Source organism: Theropithecus gelada, chromosome 4, assembly GCF_003255815.1.
Source record: "Theropithecus gelada isolate Dixy chromosome 4, Tgel_1.0, whole genome shotgun sequence".
NCBI classification, from domain to species: Eukaryota; Metazoa; Chordata; class Mammalia; order Primates; family Cercopithecidae; genus Theropithecus; species Theropithecus gelada.
The window spans coordinates 68,609,704-68,629,762 of record NC_037671.1 but is presented as its reverse complement, the minus strand read 5'-3'; positions in this window follow the sequence as shown (position 1 = coordinate 68,629,762).

Here is a 20,059-nt window from a genome sequence, read left to right as displayed (position 1 = left end):
AATAATATGCAAACAATTAAAAGTTCAAATTAGATTATTATAATTTCAATTTCTTCTTGGTAGTAATACAGGCCTAGTAGTACTTTCACGAGTTCAGAATTTTTTTTTTTCTTTTTTTTTTGAGATGGAGTTTCGCTTTTGTTGCCCAGGCTGGAGTGCAGCGGCACAATCTCAGCTCACCGCAACCTCCGTGTCTCCGGTTCAAGTGATTCTCTTGCCTCAGCCTCCCGAGCAGCTGGGATTATAGGCATGCACCACCAAGCCCAGCTAAGTTGTGTATTTTTAGTAGAGATGGGACTTCTCCATGTTGGTCAGGCGGGTCTCGAACTCCGATGTCAGGTGATCCACCTGCCTCGGCCTCCCAAAGTGCTGGGATTACAGGCATGAGCCACCACACCTGGCCTGAGTTCAGAATTCTTTAGGTGGTTATTGCTACTTGATTTCTGGCTTCCTGATAAACTGTGCTGTATAGGATACAACAATATTCCAATGCAATTATGCATTTAGTCTTTTCCCACTGAGATATTTACATTTGTTTTTCCATTTGCACTCCCAAAACATGAACTCTCATATAGGTAACATTGAACTATCTCACTAGCAAAAAGTGGTAAAAATATGCTCTGAACTAATGAGGTATAATGACCTAATCTAGAAAGGAGACTCAGAAAAATGCTATACCAATTCATCAATTACATGCATAAAACAGAGTTTTCTTCAATTTTACTTTTGGTAGTGACATACGCTTTCTGCTATATTATATATTTATGTAGCGATGCACAACAATATCTAAAAATACATAAGGCTGGGAGTAAAATAAACTTTCAGTTTAGATCTCAGCTCACTACTTATTGGCTTTTTGATCTTGGGCAATCTACTGATTTTCTCTGAGTGTCAGTTTTCATCTCTAAATTTGGGAAAAATTATAAATGCATCAAAGATATAATTAAATGAGTTATGTGTGCTTTATCTTTTTCCCCTCTGGTCCATACATTTCTTTTGCTGTTTTTCATTTAACATCTTAATGTTTTACTTAATGATTTGTAATTGCGTTTTGTACATAGTGCTAATAACTCCTTGTTTTATTTGTTGTTGATGATTATTCAAAACTCATGGTCTTGCATTTTGCTTATATTTTAAAAGTGGACTTTTAGAATTTTAACGCTGACAAAATTGCACCATCCTCCCCAAATTATTTCCTCCATCATGCCTGGTGTGAAAAAAGTCCTTCCTTAACCAGGAATCAGGTCCTTCCAGACACACACACACACACACACACACACACGGACACACATACACACAGACACACACAGATATGTATTTGTTTTTCTATTTTTATTCTTCAGTTTTACATCTCTTTCTTCAATGTAATTGTCATATATTTAGCATATGATGTCAGATAACATCTTAAATAAATGTTATTCCAAATAATTAGCTTACAATTTACTCAATGGCATTAATGAATAATCCCTTTACTTTTGCATGTTTTTGATATCATATATTATTTTGCTCGGATTGAATCTTAAGTGATTTTTTCTGTTGCACTGATCGCTCTGTTCTTCTGTCAGTTCTTCACTTTTTCTACGTTTATAGCAGGTTTCACCATCTGGTAGGGTCAATCCTTCTCCATTAGTCATTATCAAAATGTTGAGCATTTTGTCCTCCTGTTTTTCCAGATAACACTTTGGAATTTATGGAGTATTTGAACATTTTTTATTTGCATGTTTTAAAAAACTAATACATGCACATGGTAAAAAGGAAAAAAATAAAGTAGAAAGTAAATATTTATCTCAATCCTGATCCCTAGTTTTCCTTTCCCAAAGGTGAACTACTTGGTGGTTAAAAACACTGGCTCTTGAAACAGAATGACTGGATTCAAATTACAGCTTGCAACTGCTAGCTGTGGAACCCTAGGAAAATCACTTATAAATGCTCTATGCCTCAGTTTCCCTATCTGGAAGATGAGGATAATAATTACACCTAACAAATGAATTGTTTCCATAATAGAATAAGTAAACCACTTAGAACAATGCCTAGTTCATTGTAAGTGTGCTGTAAAACTTAGCTATTGCTATAACTAGAAAAAGTTTCATGTAAATACTTCTAGAGATAGTCTATGCAAACAAAAGCACATGTGCTTTATGCAAACAAATGGAAGCAAAGTGTGTATATTTCTCTGTACCACTTTAAAGACATTAATAATGATGTAGATAATTCTGTATCAGTTTATATCGATCTGTCTTATTTTTTTCAAATTACTTCATAATAGATCATTGTATAGATATATTATTGTTTATGTTAAAGACCTTGCTAGTGAATATTTAGGTTGTTTCCAGTATTTTACTACTACAAACAATTTCGCAATGAATAATTTTGTCTTTATTTACCTGTACATTTGTTGAACAATTCCTAGAAATAGAATTGCTAAATCAAAGCATTTTTCACTTGACCTCCCTAGATATTGTAGCAACTTGTACAACCATCGATGATGTGGAATAGATTTTGCATCAACACACTATTATTAGCACAAAAGATTGTCAAACTCTGTCTTTGTGAGTCTAAGATAGGAAAAATGTTTCATGATTTTAATTTGCATTTACTTCACTATGAGTAAGGTCTTTTTCTTTGGATATGCTTTAAAAGGTATTTTTTATTTGAAGAGTCAACGAATGTCTTTTTTCCATTTTTAATTGGGGTTTGGTCTTTTTCATATTGATTTGTAAGAGCTTTTGGATATTACAAATATTGGGTCTTTGACACATGTGTGGTAAACATATTTTCTCCAGTTCTTCATTTGTCTGTTACATCTTTTATAAATTTTGTTTATGTGATCTAGACATTTAAAGTTGCTATGTGGTTAATTTCTTCTGGATTTTGTTACCGGCTTCTGATTTCTTTTTTGCGTCACGGACTTGAGAGTAGGTCACATCTGTTGTTCTCTGGATCTTTTGTGTGATATTGAGGAATGTGCTTAAGAGAGTCGAGGGTTAGAAGAAAGATGTTCGAGTTCTGATTGTGATCCATCTCAATTTAATAGTTTTTAAGGCAACTAACCAGGAGATTAAAGGTTATTAAAGGTTAAAGAGGAAGGCAATCATTGTCACATCTGTCACGGGAGTGAACTTGCAGCTTTTCTCTCTAGACCAAGGATGCTTGCTGGTGGCCTAAGTCATGGGCCATTAGGTGTAACCTCCCATTTCGGTCTTCATCATTATAATTTATTTCTAAGTTTGCCATGGCATACCAGGGAGTTTCAGTAAAATGTGAAAATCTTTTTTTTGGAGTGTATGTATTGAAAATATTTGTATATCTTTAATTTATATTATCGTTGTAGATACAGGCAAAAATAGATACTGTCTCTCACTTTGCTTATCAAATAAAGTGTCTTTTTAGTGCATTGGTACCATTAGTGTTCTTGAGATTTAGTGATGTTTATTGCTCACTTTACTGAAGAGAATACTGGAAAAGAAAATACAGAGTATTGGATGAGATTTCTGCAGTACTGAGCAAGTATATCAAAGAAGATAGATTTATATGTTTTATACAGGAAAAAAGGGTTCATGTCTCTTTTCTACCCCAGTAGACCTAATGTGAGCATGTGAGCACTAAGTTTTTTTTTTTTTTTTTTTTTTTTTTAATCTATGGACACTGTATTCTTGGAACTGCTTCATTGAGCTATGAGCAAGTTTTTTCTCTGCTCAAATTTTCTCATATTTCTGTCCCCAACTCCTTTGTTCTTTCCTGTGATATTTTACAAAAAACCCATTCAACTTAATAAAAGCTAAACTCATTTAAAATAATCCTAGGAAATTGAAAATCAAAAAAGCTCCAATAATATCATAAATACATTATTAGCTCATTTCCCCTGGCACCATCTACCATTTGCATAGTGTAACTTCATATGGTCTTTTATGACTTAATTAACCAATCTCTTTATTTAAATATTTATATTGTTTTCAAGGTTTTGCTTTTACAATCAATAATGGAGATGTTTGTACATATAAGATGTTTGTACATACAATATTTTCCCCACTCGGTGGCTGATTTTCTTCAGGCAAATTATTAAAAGTAGAATTTTGGATCAAAGAATAGGCATATTTTTGGGGCATTTGATACCTATCCATATTGTGTCCTCCATAACTTATGAAAACTGATACCAACAATAGAGGACATCTTCTTTCCTAGAGCCCTTATTAATACTGAGCATTCACATTGAAAGATCTCTATCAATTTCTAGATGAAAGATATTATCCCATTGGTAGTATAATTTGCATTTATTGGTTATGAATGAGGCTAAACTTTTTTTGCTTATTGGATTTATTTTGTTAGAAAATGTGCACTTAAATAATTAAAATTTTGTGTTGTTTGATTTTTTATTATTGATTTATAAGAGCTCATTGTATATAAAGGGTATTTATCCTTTGTCATGTAGCACACTGAATATTCAATAATCCAAACGTTCTTCTGAAGTTTGTTTATATATGTATATACTGACACATGTATATATAGTACTTTTACTTGATTTTTACATATGTACGTACACACACATCATTTTGCTTTCATACATGTCAATGCTTATTCATGTATATAGAATATGTGATATATTAATATCATATATCATAAAAACTCTGTAAAGTAAGTTATATTATTAATAGTTTTATATTATATATGATATGTAATATATGGTATTTAATTATAATATAATTGTATAATATAGTAATATAATAATATAATTATAATATAATTACATATCACATACAATCTAATCTAACAATACATTTTTAATCCTGTTTTATATTGTATGCAAGGAGTTTAGAGATGGAGAGGACAACTTGCCCAGGGTCATTCAGCTAGAGGAGGCTGAAATTAGACCTTCAGAACCCCAAGTGAATCAGAAAATTATATTTTTACATAGAATCTCTAGATCTGTTAATGTTGCCAACTAATTCAGATACGTTTTATATATTGTGTGACTCAACAAAATGCAGTCCAAGGACAAAATAGCCACACACTGAATGCAGCCCATTGCTACCATTTTGTGACTTTGGACTTACAGGATCTTTTATTCATGTACATCTTTTCAGTACTGCTGGCTTTGTTCACCACTGCTGTCTTTTTTGGATCTTTCTATGAGGCATTTTATTATTCTCTGATCTCTACACTGTTAAATAGGGTTTATGTACTGGTTTCTTCTCATATTCTTGCAAGCAATTAAAAAGGACAAATAGGCCCATCCAAAGAAGAAAGAGAGAGCGGGAGAAAGACAGAGAGAGAGAGAGAGAGAGAGAGAGAGAAGCTGTGTTCATTTGAGGTACAATATACTAAAATGAAAAAACTCTTGATGAGTTTAGGAAAATTAAAATATTGTTTTGAGAAGAATCAGGTAATCTTATAAAGATGTCTCTTTACCTCTTATCCTCATTGAAAATCTTTCACCCTAAATACTGCAATGCTCTGTTTCATTAGTGGAGTGCATTGTGTCGATTGCAGGGTTATGTTACCTCTCGTCATCATCCTGTTGTCTATACGCTGCTTTTTTTTTTTTTTTTTTTTTGCCTCCAAACTCCTCATTTGAAATTTTTTCCTCATTCACGAAATTGTTTTTTTGTGTGACATTAGTCCCATTTATGCCCTTTTCTCTTTTCTTGGTGTACATATGTAGCTAGTGGTACTGGTCTTTGCATTTCAACTGCACTTTAATTGGTTGGGATATTTCATTTGAATCCTTAAGCTTGGAGTACACTGTCTTACAATATCCAGCAGAGAAATCAGTCCTAGCAGCCCTTTCCTTGCAGAGTTGACATGGTTGAAGTGCTCTACAGGCAATGGAAGCTTTTATTCCGGAAATAGAGAGAAACTTCATGAACTGAAGGACTGGTGTGTGATCTGCAAAACAGAAAATGAGATTGACTAAACTGGGACATTTCTGCCTCCTCCTGCTGAACTAAAACAGAATATATTCAGCCAATCCCATTTGCAGTCTGGCATTGGAGTGCTCCTGTGATAAGGGCTACATAATAACATGGAGTAAAATCTAAACAATTGCTAGGATTACCTATATATGTATATATACACATATGTACATACATGTGTGTATATGTATATATATTTCCTTTAAAGAGATATCTGTTGCTATGCTATAATTTTTAAAAGATATCATGATTGAAGATATACCTTTTTGAAGTTAAAAACCTTCCTCTTCAATTTTTGTAAAAGACCCCTTTTGCCTCTTATACAATGTTAAGAAAACAGATAGATAATACAAATTATATATCTTTCTGATTATTTAAACTTTTCATTTATATTTGTATCAGGTTTAAAAAAAAGACCTTTAAGGGCAAAGAAAAAGAGCTGGGGGCAGAGCAGAAATGAGATTAAGTATCCTCATCTATTGTCCCTATAGCAGGCCTTCCCAGACAGCCAAATTACAAATTGCACAGGAGGTAAGAAATTTTATTCCCTTTTAAAATTGCTAAAAAACAAACAAAAGAAGAAGAATATTTTGTGGCATTTAAGAGTTATATGTAATTCAAATTGTAATGTCCATAAATCGAGTCATATTGGATTTAAGTGTGGTCTGTGGCTGCTTTTCTGCTGTAATGGCAGAGCTGTGTAGTTGCAAAAGAGACCACATGTGTCTCAAAGTCTAAAATATTTACTACCTGGCTATTTACAGAAAAGTTTGCTGACCCCCGAGTCACAGTAATAATTGTTTAAATTGTAATATCTTGTTCTTAATTTAGAAAAATAACTGTTGTGGATTGCTGCTTGCTCTCTTCTAGTTCAGCTGGAGTTTTTCCTCCAAATTATTAATCTGCATATATCTGTTCTGTAATGTTTTTTCAGTTTTGTCTTAACTTTATTAAGATATGCCCATCACTCTTATTTCCGTTTGTTTCAAAACAATATTGAGGGTGCACTCAGACTTTAATCAAGCATAAAGGAAGAATTGGAAGTGAGATTGGTCCCAGTAAATGTACTCCTCAGCATGTATCAATACTTTTAACTCTTGTATTGGGTCACATTACCACCTGATCAAAACCACTTGAAATGCCAACTTGTTGTCCGGCAGTATTAAACAGCATTGTGATGTATAATACATATTTCATATTCCTTGCATTAGCATACAACGCCTTTCACAATGTTGCCGCAACATGCCCTTCTTATGTCATTTTTAAATCCTCTCCTGTTTATGTGTCCTCTTCTGCCACAATGATCCTCACACTCTTCCCCACCAGCTTTGTCTAATTTCTATACATTTGTTTTACCTGGAACTCCCTATTCACCATCATTAATCTCTTGTTTTTAATCTGCTCCAAATTTGAGGTGACACCGCTCTATGGCCCAGATTATATATCACTTTAATTAATCTATTTTCAATGCTCTGAAAATTTTAGGTGTTCAAGATCAGAAATTCCTTAAGGTCAATGAGTTTTTACCATTTGTCCATTTGTTTTTCATTAATGGCCATTTGTCCATTTATTTGTTTTTCATTAATGCCCATTTTCATTAATGTCTATTATTCATTATTTGTTTTTCATTAATGTCCATTTGTCCATTTGTTTGTCTTTAACTAAATGCCCTCACCGTATTTAGACATTACTCTCATGTTCCTGGTTTTCCATCTAGGAGTAGAAAATGAAACCATCCTAGGTCTAGATCTGTTGTTGCTTCAGTGTATACAGCGAAGCAGGGTGTATTAGTCAGGGTTCTCTAGAGGGACAGAACTAATAGGATAAATGTATATATGAAAGGGAGTTATTAAGGAGAATTGACTCACACAGTCGCAAGGTAAAGCCCTGGGACAGGCTGTCTGCGAGTTGAGGAGGAAGGAAGCCAGCGGTGGATCAGTCTGAGTCCCAAAACCTCAAAAGTAGGGAAGCCGACAGTGTAGCCTTTAGTCTGTGGCCAAAGGCCTGAGAGCCCCTGGCAAACCACTGATGTAAGTCTGAGTCCAAAAGCTGAAGAACTTACAGTCTGATGTTCCAGGGCAGGAAGAATCCAGCATAGGAGAAAGACGAAGGCTGGAAGACTCAGCAAATCTAGTCCTTCTACGTTCTTCTGTCTGCTTTTATCCTGGCTGCACTGGCAGCTAAGTAGGTGGTGACCACCCAGACTGAGCATGGGTCTGCCTCTCCCAGTCCGCTGACTCAAATGTTAATCTCCTTCGGCAACACTTTCACAGACATACCCAGGAACAATACTTTGTGTCCTTCAATCCAATCAAGTTGACACTGAGTATTAACCATCTCACAGGGAATTACAGACCCTCAACTCCAGCAAATGAAGGTGATGTCATGGTTCTCTCTCTCCAATTTTTTTTTTTTTTTTTTTTTTAAGGGATAAAAGGGCCGATGTTGTGACTGCCAATGAAATTATGTACATCCTTCTTGAGGGTTAATCCCATTAATTCCTATCAGGTGGCAAAGATTTAAGTGAATCCTTAAACTGCTAAAGGGGTACTTGACACGAAGTTCCCGGAAAAAGGAACCTTAGGCAGAGGAATTATATGTATTAGTCTTCCTTCTTTAGTGCAAGCATGCAAACACCTCAGAAGACAATGGGTGAAGAAATCTTTGACATGCCCTGCTTTGGAATGATGGTCATCTATTTATTATTATTTAATCTAATAAGAATAAAAAACTCATATAGCAGGGTGACAGAAAGTTTGACATTTTCTTTAAAATTTCACATAGCAATTTGGCAAATTCTACTTGTATTTTAATTTCAGCTTTTATTATACTCCCTAACTCTGCCAGGCAGAATTACTTATTTTTTCTGCACCATAGCATTTTGTTTAGTCATAGCGCGTACTGTGATGTTTTGTAATTTATATTTCTATCTCCTCAAATAGACTGTGAACTTCTTGAGGAATAAGAAGAAAAGGATCTCACTAAAAATGTTAACAATGATCACTTTTGATAGTGAGGTTATTTGTGATCCTTTAAAAAATTCTTTTTGCTTTTGCTTATTTAATTTTCTATTCTTTTTCTAACTTTAAAAAATTTGTTCGGCAAGTAAGTATTGACTTTGTGCCAGTTTACATTTTAAGCATTGGGTAATATGCAGTAATCAAAATAGAGCAGAATCCCTGTTCTTATGCAGCTTATATTCTTGTGAGAAGACAGAACAAAAGAAGGGTAGGGAAGAAAAGAAGGAGGAGGAGGAAAAAAGAAAAAGACGGTGAGACAAAAGGAAGAGGAAGAGAGAAGAAGGAGAAGAGAAGGAAGACAAAGTAATAGTAATAGTAGAGGGTGAGCAATGACTGTTGATCATTTGGAGGTAAATGCGAGGTAAAGGATAGCTCCTAATGGGTAAAATCTTGTTAAGTAGAGAATATATAGAAGATACAAACATGTTAGTATGCCAGGAGTTTCTTTAACATCATTTCTAACAGTGAAAATTTCTTTAAAAAAAACAGTGCTGGAAATTCCAAACTCAAGATGTATAAAATCCTGTCTACTGTTGTGGAGAGTGTTGATGGATGAGGGGTTAGATGGAACCCTTTCAGTCACCTTCTGACACACCTACTAGTTTCCTCTGCCTCTACGGAAACTTCAAGAAGACTTCAAGGAAGTTACTGTACTATGTTTAAAGTTATATATTTAAAGTACGAAAGAGGGGACAATTTACGGGTCAAATTCTTTGTAGAGATAGGATAGGATGTTAAGAACACAACTTTGGAAAGCACGATATAGTTCATTGGGAGAGAAAAAAATAAGAGAAAGGGGGAGGCCTACAAAAATGTTAGGATGATGGCAACAGTGGGTTGGAATAGTTTTAACCTCATCCCCCAACCCCCAGACATACCACCAAAAGCAACATAAATGATAATAATAACAAATCTTTAAAATGATTAATTGCTTTTGTTAATATTATGTAAAATTTGTGTAAATAGACTTTTACGAAGTTCTATGATTATAGATCCAAAATGTTATGATATAATTGAAATCAATGTGCTTGCTTGCAAAGGCAGTTTCAAGATTTGTCCCTTAATCCTCCCTTTTAGCTGGATTACCATGCCAGGCCACTCCTGTTCAGTGATCAAAAGGAGTGAGAAAAGAGAAGGCACATTGGTTGGCTTCATTTTTTTCTCAGGAAAATAGAAGGTTGACTCACAGCTTAAGACGTGTAAACTTGGGAAAAAAGGAAGCAGTATCTGGAGTAGCAACGAAAGGCATGGCATAAATAAAATAAATTAGAATAATGTGGATTATAGACATTCTCAGCTCCCGCTGTTATGGATAGGTGCTCTTTTTATTGCTTTTCTTCCTTATCAGTAGTAACAATAATTAACAATTTGCTACTCCACTGTAAAACTCAAACTATTTTAACTTTTGAGATATTGCTATTATTCTTACCTGTGTTGTTGCTATTTGCACCTATGTAACTATTTTAAATTTACTACACCAGCAGAAGCAGTCAGAGTAGAACTACCTAGATGGATACCAGAATTCTGATAAAAGGAATATTTACATGTAGGGTAGAGATAATGTGGCCCCTTGAGTTCTTGGAAAAAACTCAAGAGTTGGACCTGACAAATAATCCAATGTACTAGGTAGGTTTTTGCTGCTAGCATTGATTCTGTACTGGGACCAAAATGATAATAAACTATTACCCCTCCATCCAAGGAAGGTAATTGTTAAATCTAATGATGGCTTTTTTTCCCCTTTAGGGAAGAATAGGATGGCAAATTCTTAGGTGAAATTGATGCTTCTATTCTAATGCAGGTCTGGGACAAGGAATTTGGTGAGTGTGACAGATGCTTTCCATAGCACACTACTTATTAGCCCAGGAGTCAGGAGGTAGTTAAAAGAAACAGGTAACATTTGAGTTCTACTTTTTTTCACTCTATGTGAGAGAAAAATTGCTTTTATCTGGGGAGAAGATGATGTTATTTAGTCAATTATGGAAAAAGGAAATAATAAAACAGTCAGGCCTGAAATAAGAGAAAACTATATATAATGGTAAGGTTCATCCCACATAAAATCTCATCATATTCAGAGTTAAACATCAGCCTTTCCCACCTCTTGGTTATTCTCCTCCTTATTTCCAGTGAAGCTTCCTTCCTCTATGACCCAAGGTGCTAGAATTTCTCACTGGAATGCTTATCTTTAGATCTGCCATTTATAAGAAGTTTCTAGAATAAGTCTGCGACACTTTCCTTATCAAATAACCAAACTTTCTTCTTTCTCATCACGATGACATACTGAGTGGCATGCGCTGAATTGTGTAACCTCTAATTCATATGTGGAAGTCATAACCCCCAGTGCCTAAGAATGTGACCTTATTTGGAAACAGGGTCGTTGGAGATACTCAAGTTAAGATGAGGCTGATAGGATGGGCTTTAATTCAATGTGACTGTGGGTTTATAAATAGGAGAAATATGGACAGGGAGAATGAGGTGTGAAGATGCAGGCCGAGGTTGTGATGATGTTTCCGCAAGCTAATGAACACCAAGGACCACCAGAAAACCACTAGAAACTAGGAAAGAAGCCTGGAACAGAGTCTCCCTTACAGACCTTAGGAAAAAATCCAATCTTGATGACATCTTGATCTCAGCCTTCTAGTTTTCAGAGCTTGAGCTACTCAATTCATGATACATTCTTATATCAGCCCTAACTAACTAATACACTTGGGAAAGCAATTCCTCTCTAAAGTATTAACAACATATAACAAAGGCATTACCAACTCAGAACTTTCAGTTATTGACAATTTAAGATACTATATACATTTGAAATTGGGGGAGAAAGATGGAGTAGAAAACAGGCACTTTGTTTGAAAAATCTGTACAAAAGCTGTTAGACTCACCAGGCGACCTCTACCACTCACATAGATGTGCAACTATTCCAGCTAAAGCCAGGGCACTTGTTCTCTAAGCAATTGACCCAGAGAATCCCTGGACTAAGGGGCAGAAAGCACAACTGAGGGCAAAGAAGAGACACTGAACAGAAAATCTGAAGTGTCAGTGAAAGTATAGGTATCGAATGGTGAGACAACCCCATCCACAACAAAATTCTCCCCTTTCTCAGCAACCAGAACACCAGGCTTTTTGTATCCATCTCCTTCCAAGTAAGAGACAGTCTGACTGCCTTTGGAATCTCTTCATTCCAAGAGAAAATATCTACTTTCTTATAGCTGGGTTTCCCCAATGAAATGACTAGGTTCCCATCAGATTACTCTACAGAGAATTCACAATAGATAATTTTTTAAAATTATACTTTAAGTTCTGAGAAACATGCAGGATTGTTACACAGGTATACACGTGCCATGGTGGTTTGCTGCACCCATCAACCTGTCATCTATATTGGGTATTTCTCTTCATGCTACCCCTCCCCAACCCCTGACCTCTGACAGGCCTCAGTGTGTGATGTTCCCATCCCTGTGTCCATGTGTTCTCATTGTTCAAATCCCACTTATGAGGGAGAACATGCAGTGTTTGGCTTTCTATTCCTGTGTTAGTTTGCTGAGAATTATGGTTTCTGGCTTCATCCATGTTCCTGCAAAGCACATGAATTCATCCCTTTTTATGGCTGCATAGTGTTCCATTGTGTATATGTGCCACATTTTCTTTCTCTAGGCTATCACTGATGGGCATTTGGTTGGTTCCAACTCTTTGCTATTGTGAACAGTGCCACAATAAATATACATGTGCATGTGTCTTTATACTAGAAGAATTTATAATCTTTTGGGTATATACCCAGTAATGGGATTGCTGGGTCAAATGGTATTTCTGGTCCTAGATCCTTGAGGAATCACCACACTGTCTTCCACAATGGTTGAACTAATTTACACTCCCACCAACAGTGTAAAAGCGTTCCTATTTCTCCACATCCTCTCTAGCATCTGTTGTTTCCTGACTTTTTAATGATCACCATTTTAACTGGCACGAGATGGTATCTCACTGTGGTTTTGATTTGCATTTCTCCAATGACCAGTGATGATGAGCTTTTTTTTCATATGTCTGTTGGCCGTATAAATGTCGTCTTTTGAGAAGGGTCTGTTCATATCCTTCCCTCACTTTTTGATGGGGTTGGTTGTTTATTTCTTGTAAATTTATTTAAGTTCCTCATAGATTCTGGATATTAGCCCTTTGTCAGATGGATAGATTGCAAAAATTTTCTCCCATTCTGTAGGTTGCCTGTTCACTCTGATGATAGTTTATTTTGCTGTGTAGAAGCTCTTTAGTTTAATTAGATCCCATTTGTCAATTTTGGCTTTTGTTGTCGTTGCTTTTGGTGTTTTAGTCTTGAAGTCTTTGCCCATGCCTATGTCCTGAATGGTATCGCCTTGGTTTTCTTCTAGTGTTTCTATGGTTTTAGGTCTTAGGTTTACATCTTTAATCCACCTTGAGTCAATTTTTGTATAAAGTGTAAGGGAGGGCTCCAGTTTCAGTTTTCTGCATATGGCTAGCCAGTTTCCCATATACCATTTATTAAATAGGGAATCCTTTCCCCATTGTTTGTTTTTGTCAGGTTTGTCAAAGATCTGATGATTGATGTGTGGAGTTATTTTTGAGTCCTCTGTTTTGTTCCATTGGTCTATATATCTGTTTTGGTAGCAGTGCCATGCTGTTTTGGTACCAGTACCATGCTGTTTTGGTTACTGTAGCCTCGTAGTATAGTTTGAAGTCAGGTAGCGTGATGTCTCCAGCTTTGTTCTTTTTGCTTAGGATTGTCTTGGCTATACGGGTTCTTTTTTGTTTCCATATGAAATTTAAAGTAGTTTTTTTCTAATTCTGTGAAGAAAGTCAATGGTAGCTTGATGGAGATAGCACTGAATCTATAAATTACTTTGGGCCGTATGGCCATTTTCACAATATTGATTCTCCTATCCATGAGCATGGAGTGTTTTTCCATTTGCTTATTTCCTTGAGCAGTGGTTTATAGTTCTCCTTGAAGAGGTCCTTCACATCCCTTATAAGTTGGATTCCTAGGTATTTTATTCTCTTTGTAGCAGTTGTGAATGGGAGTTCACTCATGGTTTGGTTATTTGTCTGTTATTGGTGTATAGGAATGCTTGTGATTTTTGCATGTTGATTTTGTATCCTGAGAATTTGCTGAAGTTGCTTATCAGCTTAAGGGGATTTTGGGTTGAGATGATGGGGTTTTCTAAATATACAATCATGTCATCTGCAAAGAGAGACAATTTGACTTCCTCTCTTTCTAACTGATTACCCTTTCTTTCCTTCTCTTGCCTGATTGCCCTGGCCAGAACTTCCAATACTATGTTGAATAGGAGTGGTGAGAGAGGGCATCCCTGTCTTGTGCCAGTTTTCAAAGGGAATGCTTCCAGTTTTTGCCCATTCAGTGTGATATTGGCTGTGGGATTGTCATAAATAACCCTTATTATTTTGAGATATGTTCCATCAATACCTAGTTTATTGAGGGTTTTTAGCATGAAGGGCTGTTGAATTTTATCAAAGCCTTTTCTGCATCTATTGAGATAATCATGTGGTTTTTGTCATTGGTTCTGTTTATGTGGCGGATTACATTTATTGATTTGTGGATGTTGAACCAGCCTTGCATCCCAGGGACGAAGCCAACTTGATCATGGTGGATAAGCTTTTTGATGTACTGCTGGATTCGGGTTGCCCGTATTTTATTGAGGATTTTTGCATCAATGTTCATCAGGGATATTGGCCTGAAATTTTCTTTTATTGTTCTGTCTCTGCCAGGTTTTGGTATCAGGATGATGCTGGCCTCACAAAATGAGTTAGGGAGGATTCCCTCTTTTTCTATTGTTTGGAATAGTTTCAGAATGAATGGTACCACCTCCTCTTTGTACCTCTGGCAGAACTTGGCTGTGAATCCATCTGGTCCTGGGATTTTTTTGATTGGTAGACTATTAATTACTACCTCACTCTCAGAACTTGTTATTGGTGTATTCAGGGATTCAACTTCTTCTTGGTTTAGTCTTGGGAGGGTGTATGTGTCTAGGAATTTATCAATTTATTCTAGATTTTCTAGTTTATTTGCTTAGAGGTATTTACAGTATTTTCTGATGGTAGTTTGTATTTCTGTGGGATCAGTCGTGATATCCCCTTTATCATTTTTTATTGCATCTATTTGATTCTTCTTTCTTCTCTTCTTTATATTCTGGCTAGTGGTCCATCTATTTTGTTAATCTTTTCAAAAAACCAACTCCTTGATTCATTGAATTTTTGAAGGGTTTTTTTGTGTCTCTACCTCCTTCAGTTCTGCTCTGATCTTAATTATTTCTTGCCTTCTGCTAGCTTTTGAATTTATTTGCTCTTGTTTCTCTAGTGTTTTTAATTGTGAAGTTAGGGTGTCAATTTCAGATCTTTCCCACTTTCTCCTCTGGACATTTAGTGCTATAAATTTCCCTCTAAACACTGCATTAGCTTTGTCCCAGAGATTCTGGTACATTGTATCTTTGTTCTCATTGGTTTCAAATAACTTACTAATTTCTGCCTTAGTTTTGTTATTTACCCAGTAGTCATTCAGGAGTTGTTCAGTTTCCATGTAGTTTTGTGGTTTTGAGTGAGTTTCTTAATCCTGAGTTCTAATTTGATTGCACTGTGGTCTGAGAGATGGTTTGTTATGATTTATATTCTTTTGCATTTGCTGAGGAGTGCTTTACTTCCAATTATGTGGTCAATTTTAGAATAAGTGCAATGTGGTGCTGAGAAGAATGTATATTCTGTTGATTTGGGGTGGAGAGTTCTGTAGATGTCTATTAGGTCTGCTTGATCCAGAGCTGAGTTCAAGTCCTGAATATCCTTGTTAATTTTCTGTCTCATCGATCTGTCTAATATTGACAGTGAGGTGTTAACGTCTCCCACTATTATTGTGTGGGAGTCTAAGTCTCTTTGTAGTTCTCTAAGAACTTGCTTTATGGATCTGGGTGCTCCTGTATTGGGTGCATACATATCAGGATAGTTAGCTCTTCTTCTTGCATTGATCCCTTTACCATTATTTAATGCCCTTCTTTGTCTTTTTTGATCTTTGTTGGTTTAAAATCTGTTTTATCAGAGACTAGGATTGCAAACCCTGCTTTTTTTTTGTTTGTTTTCCATTTGCTTGGTAAATATTCCTCCATCCCTTTATTTTGAACCTGTGTATGTCTTTGCATGTGAGATGGGTCTCCTGAATACAGCACACTGATGGGTCTTGCATCTTTATCCAATTTGCCAGTCTGTGTCTTTTAATTGGGGCATTTAGCCTGTTTACATTTAAGGTTAATGTTGTTATGTGTGAACTTGATTCTGTCATTATGATGCTAACTGGTTCTTTTGTGCATTAGTTGATGCAGTTTCTTCATAGTGCTGATGGTCTTTACAATTTGGTATGTTTTTGCAGTGGCTGGTACCGGTTTTTCCTTTCCATATTTAGTGCTTCCTTCAGGAGCTCTTGTAAGGCAGGGCTGCTGGTGACAAAATCTCTCAACATTTGCTTGCCTGTAAAGGATTTTATTTCTCTTTTGCTTGTGAAGGTTAGTTTGGCTGGATATGAAATTCTGGGTTGAAAATTCATTTCTTTAAGAAGTTGAATATTGGCCCACCACTCTCTTTTGGCTTGTAGGGTTTCTGCAGAGAGTTCCACTGTTAGCTTGATGGGCTTCCTTTTGTGGGTAACCTCACCTTTCTCTCTGGCTGCTCTTAACATTTTTTCCTTCATTTCAACCTTGGTGAATATGATGATTCTGTGTCTTGGGGTTGTTCTTCTTGAGGAGTATCTTAGTGGTATTCTCTGTATTTCCTGGATTTGAATGTTGTCCTGTCTTGCTAGGTTGGGGAAGTTCTCCTGGATGATATTTTGAGGAGTCTTTTCCAACTTGGTTCCATTCTCCCCATCACTTTCAAGTACACCAAATACGTAGGTTTTGTCTTTTCACATAGTCCCATGTTTCTTGGAGACTTTGTTCATTCCTTTTCATTCTTTTTTCTCTAATCTTGTCTTTACACTTTATTTGATTAAGTTGATCTTCAATCTCTCATATCCTTTCTTCTGCTTGGTCTATTTGGCCGTTGATACTTGTGTACGCTTCACAAAGCTCTCATGTTTGTTTTTCAGCTCCATCAGGTCATTTATATTCTTCTTCAAACTGGCTATTTTAGTTAAAAATTCCTCTAACCTTTTTTCAAGGTTCTTAGCTTCCTTGCATTGGGTTAAAACATGCTCCTTTAGCTTGGAGGAGTTTGTTATTACCCACCTTCTGAAGCCTACTTCTGTCAATTCTTCAAACTCATTCTCCATCCAGTTTTATTCCCTTGCTGGCGAGGAGTTGTGATCCTTTGGAGGAGAAGAGGCATTCTGGTTTTTGAAATTTTCAGCCTATTTGTGCTGGTTTTTCTTCATCTTCATGGATTTATCTACCTTTGATCTTTGATGTTGGTGACCTTCAGATGGGGTTTCTGTGTAGATGTCCTTTTTGTTGATGTTGATGCTATTCCTTTATGTTTGTTAGTTTTGCTTCAAACAGTCAGGGCCTTCTGCTGCAAATCTGCTGGATTTTGCTGGAGGTCCACTCCAGACCTTGTTTGCCTGGGTATTACCAGTGGAGGCGGCAGAACATCAAAGATTGCTGCCTGTTTCTTCCTCTGGAAGCTTCATCCCAGAGGGGCACCCACCAGATGCCAGCCAGAACTCTCCTGTATGAGGTGTCTGTTGACCCCTGCTGGGAGGTGTCTCCCAGTCAGGAGGCATGGAGTTAGGGCCCCATTTGAAGTGGCAGTTTATCCCTTAGCAGAGCTCTAGTGCTGTGCTGGGAGATCTGCTGCTCTCTTCAGAGCTGGCATGCAGGAATGTTTAAGTCTGCTGAAGCTGCACCCACAGTTGCCCCTTCCCCTATGTGCTGTGTCTCTGGGAGATGGGAGTTTTATCTATAAGCCCCTGACTGGGGCTGCTGCTTTTCTTTCAGAGATACCCTGCCCAGAGAGGAAGAATCTAGAGAGGCAGTCTGGCTATAGTGGATTTGCTGAGCTGTGGTGGGCTCTGCCCAGTTTGAACTTCCCAGCGATTTTGTTTATACTGTGAGGTGAAAACTGCCTACTCAAGCCTCAGTAAAGGTGGACACCCCTCCCCCTACCAAGCTTGAGCACCCCAGGTTGACTTCAGACTGCTGTGCTGGCAGCAAGAATTTAAAACCAGTGGATCTTAGCTTGCTGGGATCCCTGGGGGTGGGCACCACTGACCTAGACTACTTGGCTCCCTGGCTTCAGCTCCCTTCCCAGGAGAGTGAGTGGTTCTGTCTCGCTGGCATTCCAAGAGCCACTGAGGTATAGAAAAAAACAAACAAACAAACAAACAAAAAAACAAACTCCTGCAGCTAGCTCAGTGTCTGCCCAAAGGGCTGCCCAGTTTCTTGCTTGAAGCGTAGGGCCCTGATGGTGTAGCCACCCAAGGGAATCTCCTCATCTGTGGGTTGCAAAGACCATGGGAAAAGTGTAATATCTGGGCCAAAGTGCACCGTTCCTCACAGCACAGTCCCTCATGGCTTCCCTTAGCTAGGGAAGGGAGTTCCCTGATCCCTTGTACTTCCCGAGTGATACGATGCCCCACCCTGCTTCTGCTCGCCCTCTGTGGGATGCACCCACTGTCTAACCGGTCCCAGTGAGATGAGCTGGGTACTTCAGTTGGAAATGCAGAAATCAACCACCTTCTGTGTTGATCTCACTGGGAGCTGCAGACCGGAGCTGTTTCTATTCGATCATCTTGCCAGCTACCTAGATAATTTAAAGATATTTCAAGTATCTCTTTAAGGCCTCACTCTTCATGGCCAATAATGTTCATTATGTCCAATGATACTTTTTTCTTAACTTTAACACTATTTTTTGTTTTGTTTTGTTTTGTTGTAAGACTTATTAGTATTTGGATTTTAAAATGTGTACATTTACTATTTTGAAACCAAAATAAGGAAGGAAAGAAGGAAGGAAAAGGGGAAGAAAGGAAGGAAGATAAGAAAGGAAAGAAAAAAGAAAAGAAAGAAAAAAGTTTTTTAAAAAAAGAGAAAAAATTTAAAAAAGCAGGCAGGGAGGAAAAGAAGGAAAGAGAGAGAGAATGAGGGAAGGAAGGCAGGAAGGAGAAGGATAGGGAAGTGAAGGAAGAAAGAAAGGAAGAAGCAAGCTAGCTCTAAGCAAATAATAGAGTGATATGTACTTTAGACCTGCAGGATCACCTATTTGTGCATGTTGAGGGTCTATGGGTAGAAAAGAAGGGGTGGTCAATTATATATTTTTTCCTTTTAGGAACTATTAATTCCCAAATTCTTGTGATGATGGTAAAGGAGTTCAACACCCAGCCCCACCTTCACTGAAACAGAGGAAGCATATACCATAGGCTAACCAGTGTATCTCATGATTCCAGACAAAGTAATTGGCTCAATGATAAAGACATAATTGATATAGATTGATAAGAATACTGGGGGAGCCAGTGTGCCTCATTCTTTTCTCTGGGTTTCTTAGCTGTAACCCTGAAGCTGCTGAGGATCATCTTTGCAATTATATAATTGGAGTCTTCCTGGACTAAAACAAACACAGAGGAAATCAGAGTGTAGAAATAGATACAGCTTCAGATATATGAAGATATTGCACATGGATTCAGCCATGCCTAAAATAGGTCTAGTATTTCTTGGTTATCTTTGCCAACATATATCTTTTGCACTTTGGCTAGTTTGAGTTGGTTTTTGTTAACCTGGCACCAAGAGTTCTAAGTAATACAGAGCCTTATGTCCATTTCCCAGTCCCTTTTCTCTTTGTCCCTGCCTTGTTTGCAACACTAACTCCAGGCACCCACAGTTCTCCTCTAGAAAAAAATCTATGTTAAAACATCATAAACTTTGTTTCGAAGGTCAGTTAATATGTTATCTGGGAATATTTGAATGTTGACATGAAAGAGGTGGTGAATAATAGGATTTTCTTTTGTATTTGGTTTTATTTCCTTTTGGCTATTTTAATCAACAGTCCAGGTGATCATTGTTCAAGCTTTACCTGTTAAATTGCAATTTTATGCAATTCTTTATAAAAGAGGCAGTTTAGTTATTGCAAAATAATTAAAATAAATTAGCAAAAATGCAGATGATCTTTAAACAATTGGCCTCA